The sequence below is a fragment of the Sinocyclocheilus anshuiensis genome, unplaced genomic scaffold (genome assembly GCF_001515605.1).
Source record: "Sinocyclocheilus anshuiensis isolate Anshui unplaced genomic scaffold, SAMN03320099.WGS_v1.1 scaffold991, whole genome shotgun sequence".
Lineage (NCBI taxonomy): Eukaryota > Metazoa > Chordata > Actinopteri > Cypriniformes > Cyprinidae > Sinocyclocheilus > Sinocyclocheilus anshuiensis.
This window is the reverse complement of record NW_015547702.1, coordinates 39,810-57,625: the sequence shown is the minus strand read 5'-3', so window position 1 is coordinate 57,625 and position 17,816 is coordinate 39,810.

Genomic DNA, 17,816 nt, shown 5'->3' with positions numbered 1-17,816 from the left:
TTTTGGACAACGGCCTGGTGTCAAGAAGGGCAGCAAAGAAGCCACTTCTCTCTGAGAAAAACATCAAGGACCGACTGAAATTCTGCAGGAAGTACAAGGATTGGACAGCAGAAGACTGGTGCAAAGTTATTTTCTCTGATGAAGCTCCCTTCCAACTGTTTGGGACATCTGGAAAAAACAATTGTTCGGAGAATAAAAGGTGAACGCTATCATGAGTCCTGTGTTGTGCCAACAGTGAAGCATCCAAGAGAGTGGGCTCTCTCATAATTCTGCCCAAAAACACTGCCATGAATAAAGAATGATATCAAAACGACTTCTTCCAGCGATCCATGATTGGTTTGGTGATGATCTGTGCATTTTCCAGCATGATGGAGCACCATGTCACAAAGGAAGAGTGATAAAGAAGTGTCTCGAAGATCATTACATTGAAATTTTGGATCCATGGCCAGGCAACTCCCCGGATCTCAATCCCATAGAGAACCTGTGGTCAGTCCTCAAAAGACGAGTAGACAAGCAGAAGCCCACAAATTGTGATCAACTCCGAGAACTAATAAGGCAAGAATGGATCGCCATCAGTCAGGATTTGGCCCAGAAGCTAATATCCAGCATGCCAGAGTGAATTGCAGAGGTTATGAAGAACAAGGGTCAACACTGTAAATATTGACTCATATTTTTTTTTTGACAATAAAAGCCTTTAAAACTTATGATATGCTTATCATTGTTTTTCAGTATAGCATAGAAATATTTGGAAAAATAATCTACAAATACTGAAGCAGCAAACTTTGCAAAACACAAAATTTATGTCACTGCCAAAACATTTGGCCCTGATTATATATATATATATTCAGTTCAAGTTTGTCTTGGTCGGAGAAGGACAACAAAAAAAAAAAAATTTCTATAAGGATATCACTCGTTAAATTAAGCATACTATATTCATGGTCATGTGACAAATATTCCACATACCATTTTAAAAATATGTCTATATATATATATAGTTGAAGGTAGTCAGTGTTTACTGTACAGTACGCGTTGTATTATTCCATTTTGAACATGAAGAGTTTGATATTTTGATTTGATTAAACATGAAATGTTTGTGTTAGTAGCTAAGAACCTGAAGCAACACCACCAGCTCCCAGACAAACAAATTTGCCCTAAATGTAACTGTGATAAATCACGATAGACAAGACACAGGCTAAATCAGCATGCTTCCTGCTCAGTGTAGCCCTACCGATCCAGAGACTGACCAAAACTAATCCCAGTAAGTAGCAGAAAAGTATTAAAGGTCAGATGTTTCATGACCCTTTTTCATTGCATATTGAGTTGTTGACCACACTGACCACAAAATACAGCAATCACTGATGCATGGCATTGCAAAATAAGCAGCAAAGGGCAAAATGAGATAGTTTTGGGCCAAGATTGTGACATTTGTGTGTGTGTGTAAAAAGCAAATTAGGCCACATACTGTGTTGTATGTAAACTGTATCAAACATGCTGAGCTGATCAGGATTACTGTAGATATGTGAAATATTTAGGTAATCAATTATTATTGTTATTGTAGGGTTTATGTATGTATGCTTTTTTCAGATCATAAAACTGAAGACCATTTGTGCTGCGGACATGTTTACAAAAATTGCATGCCTTATTGAAGACAGCTGTGCTATTACTAAAATTGTAAGAAAGCATGTTTGTGTTTTATGGCAGAAACAAAACAGAAAATTACATTGAAAAAGGTGCCTTAACAATGCAATGGCAACCACCACAACACTCTAAAATTATGACAATGAGGTTTGCACCACTTGAGCAAAAAATGCCAACATAATTGTTAAATGACCTCAAAAATGCCCCTTAATTTTCGCAGTGACAGTAGGGAGGGATTCATATGCAGGGAAAGATTGAGATATGAATTATTGAACAGACTAAGTCTCATGCGGATATATTTACGGTGGACTGCTGGTTGTGAACACAACTGTGAAAACACTACATAACATCAACACGAAGCGTGTCAAGCGTGTCAAACATTTGCACCAGAGCACAAGTTGTGCCGTTAATGAATACTGCTGCTCAAGAAAAGTGTCTGAGAAGGAAAACATGACAAACCGGTTTATGTGTGTGGAGACGAACTGAGATCTCCTATACTATCACAAACACACATACAGCGCGTAGGATGATCGGCTTCATAGGAATATGGGTACCGTCAGAGACTCGCGCAGGAATATGAATATCCCCCAATGTCAATTTGAAAGGGGTAATGCAGAATATCAGCGATGACACATGTGTTGGCGAGGCAGGTAAGGCAGCGAATCTGGAGCAGGCGGCGCGCAGGAACAAAGAGCGCAGAGAAAAGCGAGCGACGTGCCACTTCGCCTTCCATTCAGCTGGAAAATTGTAGGCATCCAAATGGCTCATAATTTCAATTGCAAGGCGCACCCTAATCTTCCCTGATTCAAACATAGATTTGTGATGTTTTTGTGTGATTCATTTCATCCCACTGTATATTTCAACCTGTGCTGGCACAAGCCAACAAAGAAGTCTGATTGTTGAGCATAATAGCAGGCTTTGTCGAGGTGTTTTTTCTTTCTTGTCTTTTTCTTGTTGAATACTTCAATTTATACCGCAGACATTCAGGCTATATATCAGCGGTATATCAAGGCCGGTTCATGGAGCATGACAAGCCTGCTGCTCATCACTCCCCAGACTAGATCTTCACATTTCTCTTGATCCGAGGAGCACCCTTGAAATTGGCAAATTTCAAAGCTGCTTACCTGCTGTACTCTTGTTATTTACCGTGCTGAAATCGTGAACAATTAGGCCTTTTGATGGCGGGAGAGACGAGGACAGAACATATGCATCGACTCTTAAGATACCATGCTATAATACATAGTTCTGGTTCTGGATTCTGATTGGTCAATACAGTGTTGTTGCGGGCCACGAAAAATGTCTTTGAAATTGGAGATTATTCTTTGCAAGAATTGGGTTATGTTTCACTTATTAAGTGTTTTAGTTTAATTTGTCTTAACACAGTAATAAGATACTAATAACAGTCAACAATGTGTAATTACTAGATAATAAACCTATAAGTACTTTCTTTTGTGAAACAAAAGTGTAATGATTTGATTTCAACAGCAAATAGAAACTGTATAATTTAGAAGTTAATTTAAAAACTGCATCATGTGCAATTTACATATTTGCGTACACATTTTTAATTTGAGTGTTGATTATTATAGTTAAAAATCAATAGTGATTGAATTTAAGTTTGGGCTTTGTTGTTAATAATAACCTTATAGCAATGTAAAATGACTCTCTATAGTTTAGAGCAGAAGCTAATGTAGATTTTTATCCCTATGGAAATCCCTAAGGAAATGTTTAGTTTTTTCCTCCTACTTTACCGAAATCATACCAAAGCGTGATGACCAAGGTATGTACCAAACTGTCATGTTTGTGTACTGTTACACCCCTAATATATATATAGTAGTTTAACATTAAACAAAACATTATATTACAAGATTATTGGAGTACATTTTACAAGACAATACTATTCCAGTCTTTCTGATTCAAAAATTCACATTCAATTCAGTGTTACTTGCCATTTCTTTGTAATTATTTGTGGTATTTGTGATATTTACTCACAATTTCTGAATGAAAACTGTTTCAAATTAAATTCTACAGCATTTTTTTTTCAGTGTACTGGTTAATAATATCACTCAGTACTTGTTATATATGTTATACTTGTATTATATTTTTAGAAATTATAAAGTCACATTGAGTGTAAAGATGAAATTTACATCTAGTGTAAAGATGAATTTAATGGATTTGGTAAGGGGAAAAAAAGTTAATGAAAAAAAATATGTCCTTAATATTTTAATTATAAAGTAACTTGTTTTGTAAAAGTAATAAGGCATTTGCAGCTGTGCTATATTGTTAATACAGTCAATCCTCTATGTGTTGTCACTAACAACACATTTTAAGCATAACTATATTTACAATATAGCACAGCCTCTCATGTCATTTTGCTCAAGTAAATGTCAGAGCTGAGGTTCCGTGGTTTGTGAATGATCTGTGCAGGTTTGATCACATTCCTCCTCTTTGTTCCCAAATAATTTTCTTTCACTTAATCACTAAAAACCAAAAAGCCAATTTGGATACTGTAAAAACCTGGTCTGAAACTACTCAAAAGTGCTCAATACTGTAGCTCTACATTCATATTCAATGCAGTGTCGTTTTAATTGGACACTTGAAAAGAGCAGTGAATGCTTTAAAAAAATAAATATTGTACTGATGAATATTACAATGCATAATTGAATTAATTAAAATGCATAATATTAAAATGGTCCGACGTTCATTTGGCATGTAAGTCCTTAGAAGGACAGAAGATGTGTGTTCATGCTGAGTGATGTTCTAAAGCAGGGATTCTTCAGACCTTCTGTCAGCTGGAGCGTTACTAAAAATTTAATCAAATTACAGTAACGCATTACTAAGTAATGCGTTACTGCCCAACACTGCATATATCTGTAAATGTTTGAACAATAATGTCAAGCAATTTAATTGAAATGCGTAGCTAAACATTTTGCCTGGCTTATAAATCACATCACCAGATTGTGATATTTGTTCTCAACTATATTACGATTTTGAAAAGTCGGATCCTTCCGCATTTCTCTACGACGTCGGTGGCTTGTGTGGTTGCACACAGAGCAATTTCAGAGGATAAAAACGCAGCAATAGTGTTCCATCAAAAATCCTGCAGCCAGGCAACTTCCAGTGGTAATGAACTTGTCAGCCTTGTGCCTGTAGAGTTCTGAGCCTGATGTGGTTGTTATTATTCAATTCAGCGTTGTGTTCACCCTCCATTCCCTCAACCGATTTCTCAAATGCCACACCAGGCCTCTTGTTTTCCAGCAATTCCTGTTTTCTGCTTACTCCCACTAGACCCCAGGTATTTTATTGGCCCTTGTTTAAAACAAATAATGTTTGCTGTTTGCAGCACCGCTGTGAATTACCTCAAAATGTTAAAGCTCCAGATAAATGTTAGCGGGAACGTTATAGTTGCAGTGTTGCTCTTGAAAATGATTTACAATATTAAAGCCTTTTGTTTTATTTGTTTTTTTTTTACTGATATTCGCAACAACGTTGCATTAACAAGCGTGGCTAAAATTCGAGAGGGCACTTTGTAAATTGTTTAGTCAGTCTGTAACAATATAATAACCGCTGTGAATTACCTCAAAATGTTAAAGCTCCAGATAAATGTTAGCGGGAACGTTATAGTTGCAGTGTTGCTCTTGAAAATGATTTACAATATTAAAGCCTTTTGTTTTATTTGTTTTTTTTTTTTACTGATATTCGCAACAACGTTGCATTAATTCAAAACAAGCGTGGCTAAAATTCGAGAGGGCACTTTGTAAATTGTTTAGTCACTCTGTAACAATACAATACAATAAAAAAGTGCAGGCTGTTTGTGATAAGCTTCATGTACTTCCATCCCTTCCTACAGAGTTCCTCAGTGCCATCTGAAGATTACAGGCTGTGATAGTTTCAGACGCAGCTGTTTTCTTTCATTAAATTCACCACAGCTACAGTGGCGATTAACTTCATTATTACCCCGTATATAAGGAGCTAAGGAAGCAAAATCCCCATAAAAATCCCCTTAGCAACAGCTTAGGAAAATATGCAGAGGAACTACCGAACAGATGTTGGTTTTGTATTTTCCGGACCTCAGTATGATAAAACATTGCATGTGGGCTGAGCAAAGATTCTAAACTCTTCTAACAAAACATTGCGGCATGTCAAGCGTCAGGCGTCCGAGCTGTCAGTTTGGTAGCCTGCTGTATGTCAGAGATCAGAGAGAATAGAGTGAACAATTTGTGCTGTGCAATGAGCATGACTGCTGCTTCTAACAATTGTGCGAGAATCTGCTCCGAGACACTGGATTGTCCGACAAAGCATCCGATGCTTACATTGTGACTGATTTCCCACAGTTACCTTTGATTATGAAATTAACATATTCGATATAGATCAGATCATGTCTCTAATTGGGTTCTGATGTTTAGCAGGTGGAGCTTTTATTTGATTACTTGATAATAGGGATGGATGGTATGACGTTATATCCTGCAATGGCAGGTTGCCAAGCAACATTGCAACATCACAATCGATTTGAACTAATGTACAGTCACAAGTGTAGGGACGTCAAATTAAACTGATTTGAAATTCAAAGAAATCCATATAGCTGTAAGTTTTAATTATTTAAACTATTGTCAACAAAAGCCTTAAGTTCTGGGGGAAAAATGCCTTGAAAATGGATGGATGGACGGACGGACGGATGGATAGATAGATGGATGAATAGATAGATAGATAGATGATAGATAGATAGAATGAACGAACAACAAATGATGGATGGATGGAAGGATGCATGGACAGATAGATAGATAGATAGATAGATAGAGAGATAGATAGATAGAGAGATAGATAGATAGAGAGATAGATAGATAGAGAGATAGATAGATAGAGAGATAGATAGATAGAGAGATAGATAGATAGAGAGATAGATAGATAGAGAGATAGATAGATAGAGAGATAGATAGATAGAGAGATAGATAGATAGAGAGATAGATAGATAGAGAGATAGATAGATAGAGAGATAGATAGATAGAGAGATAGATAGATAGAGAGATAGATAGATAGAGAGATAGATAGATAGAGAGATAGATAGATAGAGAGATAGATAGATAGAGAGATAGATAGATAGAGAGATAGATAGATAGAGAGATAGATAGATAGAGAGATAGATAGATAGAGAGATAGATAGATAGACAGACAGATAGATAGATAGATAGATAGATAGATAGATAGATAGTTAATGAACGATAGATAGATAAATAGATAGATAGATAGATAGATAGATAAAGAGAATTAATGAACGATCAATCATTTTATAAGACTGATTGTTTTTTAATATTTCAGTAAGTGGATTCATCAGGGACGACTTTGAACAACACCCATTATAACTTCTAATATTATTGTTGTTGCAGTTATCATTATTGTTATTATTGTCAGTAGTTAGTTCTATTTTTTTTTTATTACATTTTTTTATGTAATCCAAGTGTGTAAAAAAGGCTTTCATAGGCAGGTTTTTAATACAATTCCAAGTTAATGGATTTTCCTCCTCTAAGTGGTCTAATGGTGTTTCTGGTTGTCGTCCAAAATGTATTCACTGAGGCATACCAAAATAATTTCAGCATTAAATGTTGGACTATATATTATAGCAAGGGCAAGGGTCTATTAGTATTACCCTCATATGATGCTGGGGGTGGGAGTATGGGTGTCCCTGTGTTATCTCCACATTGTTTCGTGACTCTCTGCATTCATTTCTTTCTTGTGAGGCAGAAGGTTCCTCCATGAGGAGTGTTGAGCACAGATAAGTAATGCACTTGTTTAAATTGACCTGAACAGGTAATGAAACATGTCTCTGAGGACTTGCGTCAATTGCTCATGTGTGAATCCCAGTGAAAGTAAATAATAAATCATGTCAGGTTATATTAAAATTCATTGTGCATGCCTAAGTGGGGGTGGAAAGTGTGTGATCCGCTTCGAAAATATGTTGCCAAATTTGCAGTAAAGATGCTTGAGAAAATCTGAAAGGACTGATACTACAACACATGACAAACTCCAAAAAAAAAAAAAAAACTATTATATATGGGTTTGGAATAACAACATTTTTTGGGATAAACTATTGGCTAAAACAAACGTTTAACCCTATATTCGTCTTTACTGTTTAAGTGGTCTTGTTTTGTTTGTTCTGTGAAACTGACTGATGCCTCAAATCATGCTGGTTGTTCAGCATGTGGTCAGTATTGCTTTTCAAAACTTATTATATTTGCATTGCAGATGATACAATAGCTAAATATTTAGTCCATTAGACTTGCACTGAAAGACTTGGGTCTGAGTACTTTTGACTTTGATCATAGGGATACTTCACCCAAAATTTAAAATTCTGTTATCGTTTATTCACCCTCATGTTCTTCCAAACTTGTATGCATTTCTTTCTTCCGTTAAACACAAAATAAGTTATTTAGAAAAATGTTGGTAACCAAACAGTTGCCAGTACCCATTGACTTCCATAGTCTTTTTTTTCCAAGTCAATGGCTACCGTTAACTGTGGTACCCAACATTCTTTAAAATAGCTTCTTTTGTGTTTAACAGAAGAAAGAAACTCAACATGAGGGTAAATGATGACAAAATGTACATTTCTGGACGAACTATCCTTTTAAGCTACCATCCAAAAAACCCAGAAAACACCCAAGCAACCATATAGTACTGCCCTGGCAACAACTAAAATCAGTTGCATTGTGATGCCCAGTTTAGCATGAGCAAACAAGTTAGTTTGTGTGGTGATACTGGTTTAACAAACCACTTATTCAAGACTCAAACCACACATGGTACTGTATACTGTTGCACATAAACATCCACCTTGTCAGGCTTATTGCAGCATAACAGGTGGCAGGTTTTGAAAAAGCTCTCTCTGATTAAAAAAAAAAAGGAAAATTGGAGTGCCGATAATGCTAAGAGAGGAGACATTCATGCATTAAAAAAAGAGGTTCTAAACATCTAAGGCCTCTTCAGTGATTTCCCAGTAGTCCTCTAAATGTAGGCTGTATCCATAAAGCCCATATGCTTTACTACCATACTCACTATACAGTGCTTTATTGATTATATATGGTTGAGTTTTAAAAGTATCATATGTGGAGTTCACCTGTTTTGTCCGCAGAAAATATTCTAAAAACAAATTCTGTTCACCCAGTTTCAGAGTCATTTTAATATGAGCTCTTTGTTAAAATGTTAGTGGTTCTGCTATTTTTTGAGTACAGAGCAAGCGGGCCGGAAGGTGGTCCCAAAGTCATACGTTCATTATTGCGTTTGTTCCAGGGGGTGTGTGAGCGATCAAAGTAAGGCATGCTCAATTTCCATTTCAGTAGCTCCTGTCCTAGAAATTAGCCAGTGGTGTCCCAAATGACATGCACTGGACCCTCTGTCCATTTGTCTGCATTAGGTTTGCATGGGAATGGTCTCTTTAGCAATAAGTAGGCCAGTTTTTATATTTAGTCCTGTCCTCTTGCACCTTGAAAGCGGTGTAACCTGTTCACTCACCTGGGTTAATGTTGGCTCAGTCCCTGTGCTGTGTGCAGGTGAATCTGTTTTGGTTTCTGGATGTATGCAGAGTATTAGAGTATGTTTATAAGTCATTGTACCTATTATTGTTGAAAGAAAATTGTATAAAGGTTTCATGTATGCATGGAATACCAGAATGTGCTACTGCACAGTTTTTTTTGTGGAATAATAATAAATAATAATAACAATATTTTATCTCACAATTCTGATTTCTCTTTCTCACAGTTTAGTTTATATTTTGTATATATGCACACATACCATGTTATAAAAAATGCAATAGAGTCAATAAAGAATAAATACAAATGTTTTTTTTTATATATATATATCACTGTATGTTTTAATAGCATTTGTAATGCATTTTTAATAAATTAAAAGATCCAAACTGAAAAAAATTTGCATCATTTCACTGACCCAATTGCCAGATATGTTTCTGAGATGGTGACGGTTTTCTGCGATGCCCTTAACTAAAAAATGCATCACAGTGGGTTCATATGACTACAGTTAGAAAGATTTTTGCTGCATACTTCATACTGTTTCACAATAAATAAAAGGCAGTATTCAGTAGGATACTGTGCATAAGCTGTACACTAGTACATAGCCTTACTTTGTCCAATAGCAATATATCACCTGCTGCGTGACGGCACGCGCCTCGTCTTTTCGAAAGATACAAGGCACAGTGGCTTCAGCTGACAGGCCATTTGTGTTAGTTCAATAATAAAGTCCTCTGTGCCACCACAATGGTTCTTTCACATATCTGTGCTGACTGTTCATTGATTTTCAATACTGAATCTATTCTTTAAACTCAAATCTTGAAGAGATGATGGCACAGTTTCTGCAGTAACACACTGTGGATTTTAAATTTAATTTATCACTCCGAACCTGAGGACTCTGTGGTAGCCGGCATAGATTTATAGACATTTTCACCTTCACGTTTCACACAACAGTAAAAGTGAAAAGGATTTGTCATTAAGACCCTTACAATTTCATTAACATTTATGAAGAGCAATGATGGCAGTGGTTAGGATGTTATAGCGGGAGAAGATGCACGGCTGCGAAATCTTGCCACAAACGCAAACGGGAACCGGCGAGGTTAGCATAGATCGCTAATCAAGTGGAATGGGTAAACAATGTCACGCATCTGCTTGTAAAATAGGAATTGTTATTCACTGGCCAAACTCTGTCTAAATATTAATTGCTTCCCTAAGTGTAAAATCAATGGCAATTACACTAGCTTGAGTATTGGTAGTGCTTAGTGGTTATCTAACCTTGTGATCTCTGATTTGGAGATCCATTTTCATCGTGGGAGCGTTTGACCCTCAGGTAATGTCTAGGCCCGCTGCTGTTGGTTCAGGACTTGGGAATTAAAAGAGCCCCTCATGTCGCCTTAATGAAAATGATGCCCCTAAGCGATGGACGTGCCTATTACAATAAATCCCTGTTCGCTCACACATACACCCACAGTGTTTGGTTTCCCATTCTCTCTCTTTGTCTTTCCCCTTGCCACTGTCTTTCACACACACACACACACACACACACACACACACACAGGCTTGTTTTCAGTTTTAAAACTTTAAGCCTTTTCTATCCTGTGAAGCTAAACAGTGGCTTGTGTCTCAAGTGGTTTTGTCAATACTCGGCTGAATAGAATGACAAACTGTAAGACACTTTAAAAAACGGCTTGAAAAAATGATCCGCAGAGATGCAGAACACAGCGGCCGCTCACTTTACACCTAAGATTTACATCACTTTCCTTATTTTACAGTTAATTAACTCGCAGTTAAGTTCACCAAGAAAATTCTATCATCATTTATTCACCCTTTTTTTTCCATGGAATACAAAAGGAGAAATTTGGAAGTTTAATAATGCTGCTCTTTTCCATACTGCACAATTATATAGTGAGCAGTTGCTCACTATAAAATAAATAAATCATATTGTCCTATGTCCCCAATTCTTATTTGCACATGACAATAGAAAATAAAATCTCACAATTTAAGGCCCGTTCATACCAGGAACGATAACTATAAAAATAACGATAAAGATAAATATATTAGTATCCACACCAGCTGGCGATATCGTCTGTTTATTCTCAGTGCATGCTCGTCTTTAAATTCTCGAGCTCGTGACAGCATGATGGATTCCGATTGGCTGTCAATATTTTTATCGTTCATCAGCTGGAAAAAAAAATTCGTTCTGAAAGTGATTCAAACAATATCGCTTCTCTGTGCCTTTATCGTTGTATATGTTAATATTCAAGTTCAAGTTCAGTTTATTTATGAAGCACATTTAAAAACAGCCCCAGGCCGACCAAAGTGCTTTACAAGTTAGAATAAAAAAAAAAAAAAAAGTACTCTAATAGCAGCAAAACAGCTGAAAACAAAACACTCTTATAAAATACACTAATAGCAGCAAAACAGTTAAAACAGAACACTCTTATAAGCTAAAAGCAACATAGAATAAATACGTTTTGAGACATGACTTAAAAAACGATTTTTACAACTATATCTTTATCGTTATTTGTATAGTTATCGTTCGTGGTGTGAACAGGACTTTAGACTATTTTCTCACAATTCTAAATTTATATCTCACAGTTCTGTTTTTTTTTTTTCCTCACTTTTTTCTTCTTACAATTCAGAATTGCGAGATATAAACTTTATCTTGCAGTTGTGTGTTAATATTTCACAATTTTGACCACAGGGCTCATGATTCCAATAAACTGTTTTTATGTTGCTTTTATATCGTGTTTTGGTCCTATATGGAGCTTGACAGATATGCTTGTTATGTACAATAATTATATGAAAAAGAACAGCATGAGGACTCTTCAAAAAAATCTTTTGTTTTCCACCAGAAAGATCTGGAATGATGAGTAAATGATGACAGAAATTATTTTTTGACAGAGCCATGTCTTTAGAAAAATGATAGCAGAGATGCATAACACTGTGTCCTCTCACTTCATACTTGTGATTTATGTCTCTCCATATTTTACACTCATTTGTCTTGCAGTAATGTAATTTTGTGGGGAAAAACAATGCCATTTTTGCCTCGTTGTTGGCAGTGATATCCTATTTGTCCCCTGTCGCTCCTCACACCAGACACACCTCTTCTGAATTTCATTACAGTCCTTGCAAGATCTCCAGTTGACTTATTGGATGTTTTCCGTCCAAATCTAACCAACAAAAGATGCTGTAACATTTGCAACATTTTGATTGTGGCCTTTGATTGACCATTGTCCATCTCAGTTCTGTATAATTAATCTGGGAAATCTATGTTTCCTTCATAGTTCTGCTTATGTTCTGTCTGTCTGCGGTCTCTACAAGCAAGTGAGTGATGCATTTATTTATTTGGTAGCTGATGATGTCCGAGAAACTGAGAGAGAGATGAATGGGATTGCTAATGGAAAGCTCTCTCCAGGTATTATACACAATCTTGCTGCACATTAATAAACTTTTTCAGCATTGATAGAAATGGATCTGGACTTTCCTTTCCCAGTGGCACAGTATGATGCATTTAAGCAATAAAGTGTCTCTGCTGTATTGTGAATATAGTAACAGCAGAGCATAACTTCAGGTGCTTATTGGTTTTATAACATGGTTACATCATAATAAATATATTAAGTATGCACATTTTTATCAAAATGCATTTAAACTACAGTTTTTTTAATGAGCTATCTGTTACTATGTTGTCAGTGCTTGGGAATAACTGATTACATATTACGTAAATACGGGATTACATAATACATAATCACATTTCATAAAATTAAGTACTTGTAATTAGATTATATTGCATTTCAAAATACTCATAATCAGACTACAGTTACTTTTTTGTTGATTTCATGAAATTAATTATGGATAATTTATTTATTCTCCCTAATTCTTCTTTTTCATGTTTTAAATGTTCCTTTTGAAAATAGCCTACTGTTTATATAGATTCATAAATTCTTCCAGTTTTGTTGGCATTCTCACAAAGACCATTCACAACACAGATGGCTTTAATTACACAGAAAACTAAGAGGCCACACAGCATTTGACCACTCGATAAAAAAAAAAAAAATCATTTTAGTTTTAATAAGTGTTTTCTCAAAACATCAACATTGCATCAACTACTGATGAACATATTACTTTGCATTTGAATTATCACTCAGTGGGTTATTTAGCCATGTATTGCTGTGCATTTGGAAGGCTTTTGTCTTTCAAACACATTAAAATGCACAAATTAATCTTGTTTATAATTTACATGATGTATTGCAGGGATTCTTAAACTGTTTTTGTCAGCCAACCCTCTTTCACCCAATATATATATATATATATATATATATATATATATATATATACTTGAAAGATTTTAAGGTAATAAGTTAATAATTAAGCAAAACATTTGCATGTGTACGGCTCTCTGACGTTGGTTAATAGTCACATGACATGCAAGTAAACAAATAAAATATTTCATCTTTTTTAGTAAGTTAGATTTATTTTGACTGTTGTTATTTTAAAACTATTTATTTGAATTTTATATTGTTTTATTATTTAATTAATGACTAGCTTTTCATTAAAACCCCTGCAGATCCTTCATGAACTGTAGTGGGATACCTTGACATAATGTAATGTTTAACGCACTCCATATTGTTAATATCAATGAATGGATATATTTTCTTTATTTTTATATTTATGCCAGTATGTTACAAGATTATCCTATTTAAATCAAAAATCCTAATTCAATGTGAAAAACAAGTTAGGTCAATCTAAAAGTTATCAAAAAGTAGTCAGATTATATTTCCTAGAATGTGTAATATACTGGATAATGGTACTAACCACATTTTTTTCATGTAATTTGGAATCAGTAACGGACTACAATTTGTCCGTTATCTTTCTTTCACTGTGTTTTGTACATTTTAGCATGGCTGGAACACTGTATTGATCAATCAACATCAGTTGCATAATGTGGAATTTATCATAGAACATTTATTCACGGTTACGTGATGTGAGTGTTGAGCTCAGGAACACGGTGATGTACTTAAAGCATCTGCTAATGAAAAAGTCTGGCTTTTCGCCTGCTGGGCGCTACCTTCTCTTTCTCTCTTGATGCATATGGATGCCAAGGCCCAGATTCTGCTCCGGGTTCTTTTTCTGTGTGTGTGTGTGTTTGTGTGTGTGCGTGCGTGTATGTGTTTTGGGTCCATTATTTTTTTGGCCTGCACTGCACCCTTCATTGTTCTGCAGAGTTTGGCAGAGGTTACCTGGCACAATATGACCAGGGCATCTGGCACCCAAAGTGAACCACCTGCATTCAACAATAGCGTTACTCTGCTGATATGGAAGGGCTGTGGTGTAGCAGTATAATATCAACCCGCGTTTGCAATGTTATAGCCACACTATATTTTGTATTCTGAAAGTTGACATCTGTATAGGCACATAACTTAAGTCTTGACTACAAAAAAGCAATTGAACACCGATACTGTTCAATGAACACACGCTGAGCTTTTGTGACAATGTCTCGCGTAGCCAGACCTTCAGACTGTCGGCTGATGGTCTGGAATCCATGGCAGCTTTCACTGGCCAAGGCCCACCCATGAAGCCGTGTGACCGACATGTCAAACAACCAATCACAGTTCGTTTCGTTCAGTGTCACGTTTCGGGGTGTGGGAATGTTGCCACAATAACAGACCGGTGTGTAAAACTCTCGGACGTATTTTAAAGATTCTATGCCGCGAACTTTAAATATTTTACATACTTTTGAAAATCCAGCGTTTATTTGATCCTGATAAGCGCTCGTCGTCACAGTTGTAAACACGATGGCTTTCTTCTTTCATGAGGGGGTTTGGCGCAACGGCATTTTTGTTTCCAGGCGGAACGTTACAGAACGCGACACACACGTCTCCCGGAAATCCTGTATAATTCAACCAATCCGATGACGACTTTGAAACTCCTGAAGTGTTTCCACTTTTGTGTGCTATAGGCATCAGACGTTCAGCCAGCTGTCCGTGGGCGTGACGTCTAAGGCTGAGACTTCCCATTGGGCGACTCTCACTCTATATGGGGTAAAGACTTACAATGGAAGCCTGGCATTTATTTAATTGATTTGAGAATACTTTTGTTGAAATATGAAATACATTTTGAAATAGCAAAGTAATCATTCACAACAAGCAAACCTTACCTAACTCATAATTTCGAACAGCACATATGACATTTAAATAAAATCTAACGATTGTGCTGCATATCTACATCTATTTAAATCCATATATCACATGTCAAGCAAACAATGATAGTTGTTAAAATTACTTTCAGTGATACAGTATAAATATAATAACTTGACTGAACCTGAAATACAAACTTTTCAGTTATAATCTTCATAATAAAGTGGACACATTGTTGTCACTTATCTTAATGTGTACATTTGTGGTTTTATTGTTTATGTTCTCTCATTTAGCAGACAGCTATTAAAAATATGGTACGTTATACAAAATATATGGTATGTATGATATATTTGTCCCCTTTGTATAAGGGAGGGTAAACATTATATGTCACTTTTTTGTTTATGTCCCTGTGTTTGTCATCCTGTCAAGTGTTTAATGTAATAGTGCAGTGTTTCAGGCAAAAAAAAAAAGAAAAAAGAAAAAAAAATCCCTGCAATGCTGGAGATATGGAAAGCAAGTGAGCCACGGAGGGCTGGAAAGAAACACAAAAGCTGTGTGCGAGAGGGAGTGTGAGAGGGAGGAACAGAGCGAACGCTGTGATAAATTGCAGAAACGAGAAAACGAGTCACTTGAGCATAAAATTAGATTTTACAAATGTGTTGTTACCTGACAGTTATTTGACAGTGAAGATATCGCAACATTGGAACGAATATTGCTAATCATATTGAATAAATGAGAGGTTGGGGGCTTTGACAGGGACAGATCTTAATTTATCCCTCTTTATCACTGCAGACTTAAACTTGTGCTTGATTGGTGTCTGTCATTTACATGGTAAGTTGAAATGCTCTGTAACAGACTAAAATCCTGGTTTAAAAAACCCATGAAACGCTCTTCAGATAACTGCTATTGCATTGTTAGTGGGGATGGACGTTTCGAACGAATGGAGGTTTTTCAGTAAAGCTTTGAAATGCTGAGAAAAAAAGGGGGCTATTTTCAATTTGAATATTAATATTGTGTAATAATAATACTTATTATATATTTTTTTATTTAGCAGAGATTAAATAAATTGAAGCTTATTCTTTTTTCTATTTGTGGAGTTATAATGAAAGCTAAACTGCAGTAGGTTCAAATAATCTAATCATTCATAATGAAAAGAGCATTTACAATTCTTCAGACATAAAGATGTTTTGTATAGTAATGTCTATAGATCATTTTAGCTTGGGTCATCCCTCAGACAATAAGCTGTTTCTTTTCCATGTATATAGGCCTCTTTTCATTCATTCTTTACCCTTATGTTTTGTATATATATATATATATATATATATATATATATATATATATACATATATACACTACTGTTAACATGGTTGGGTTCTTAAAAAAAGTCAGTTTTTTAATTATATAAAAATGGGTCGTTTTCAATTTGATTGTTAGTACTGTGAGTTTTTATTTATTTATTTTTAAAAATATCATCAAACGTAGCACACATAGTATCGAAAAAGACAATATATTGTAAATTGTAAATAAATAAGGACACTTCTTGTATGTTCTGTTCATTGCCACAATAACCTAATATATTATCTTAAATATTACTTTTATTTGGTGCTTAGCTATGATATATGCAATTAATTGTGGTTAATTTGAAACCGAAAGTAAGCGCTGCCCCTTCTCCCCATGTTTTTGTTTTCGTTTTGAAAGTCTTTTGTTTTCTTGTTTTTTCCCCCGTGATTATGGAGATCATGGCACGCTTCATTGCGCTAGCCCGTAGAGATCTTCCCTTCGTCGAGTATGCCAGGGAGTTCTGCGGGCTCGCCACGGTGACGGCTTTAGATGATGCCACCATCAACTCTTTGTTCTGGCACGGGGCCAATTACCATCGCCCCGTGGACCTCCCAGACACCATGGGACTAAGCCCTCATCCTAGCCCCAGAGCTCGCTCCAGTGTTGGCTCCAGCCCCAGAGTTTAGCCCAGAGAGGGTTCCAGTCCCCGAGTTTAGCCCAGAGAGGGTTCCAGTCCCCGAGTTTAGCCCAGAGAGGGCTCCCTCCCCGAGTTTAGCCCAGAGAGGGCTCCAGTCCCCAATTTTAGCCCACAGAGGATTCCAGTCCCCAAGTCTAGCACAGAAAGGGCTCCAGTCCCCAAGTCAAGCCCAGGGAGGGCCACAGTTCCTGAGTTAAGCCTATGGAGGGCCTCTGAAACTGACATTCTCCCCAATTATTTTTTTTGGGGGGGGGTGGGGGTAGTAGGGGTCCATCCGTGGAGGCCGGGCCAAGTGCCGAGGCCAGGCTCCCGGAGATTCCTGCTCCGCCATGGCCTCCTGAACAGTCTGATCCTCCATGGCCTCCTGAACTGTCTGCTCTGCCATGGCCTCCTGAACTGTCTGATTCACCATGGCCCCCCGAGCTCTCTGCTTCGCCAAGGCCTCCTAGTCTGCCTGTTCTGCCATGGCTTCCAATTCTGCATTCTCCGCCAGGGCTTCCTAGTTTGCCTGATCTGCCATGGCGCCCCGAACTGCCTGATCCACCGTAGGTCCCA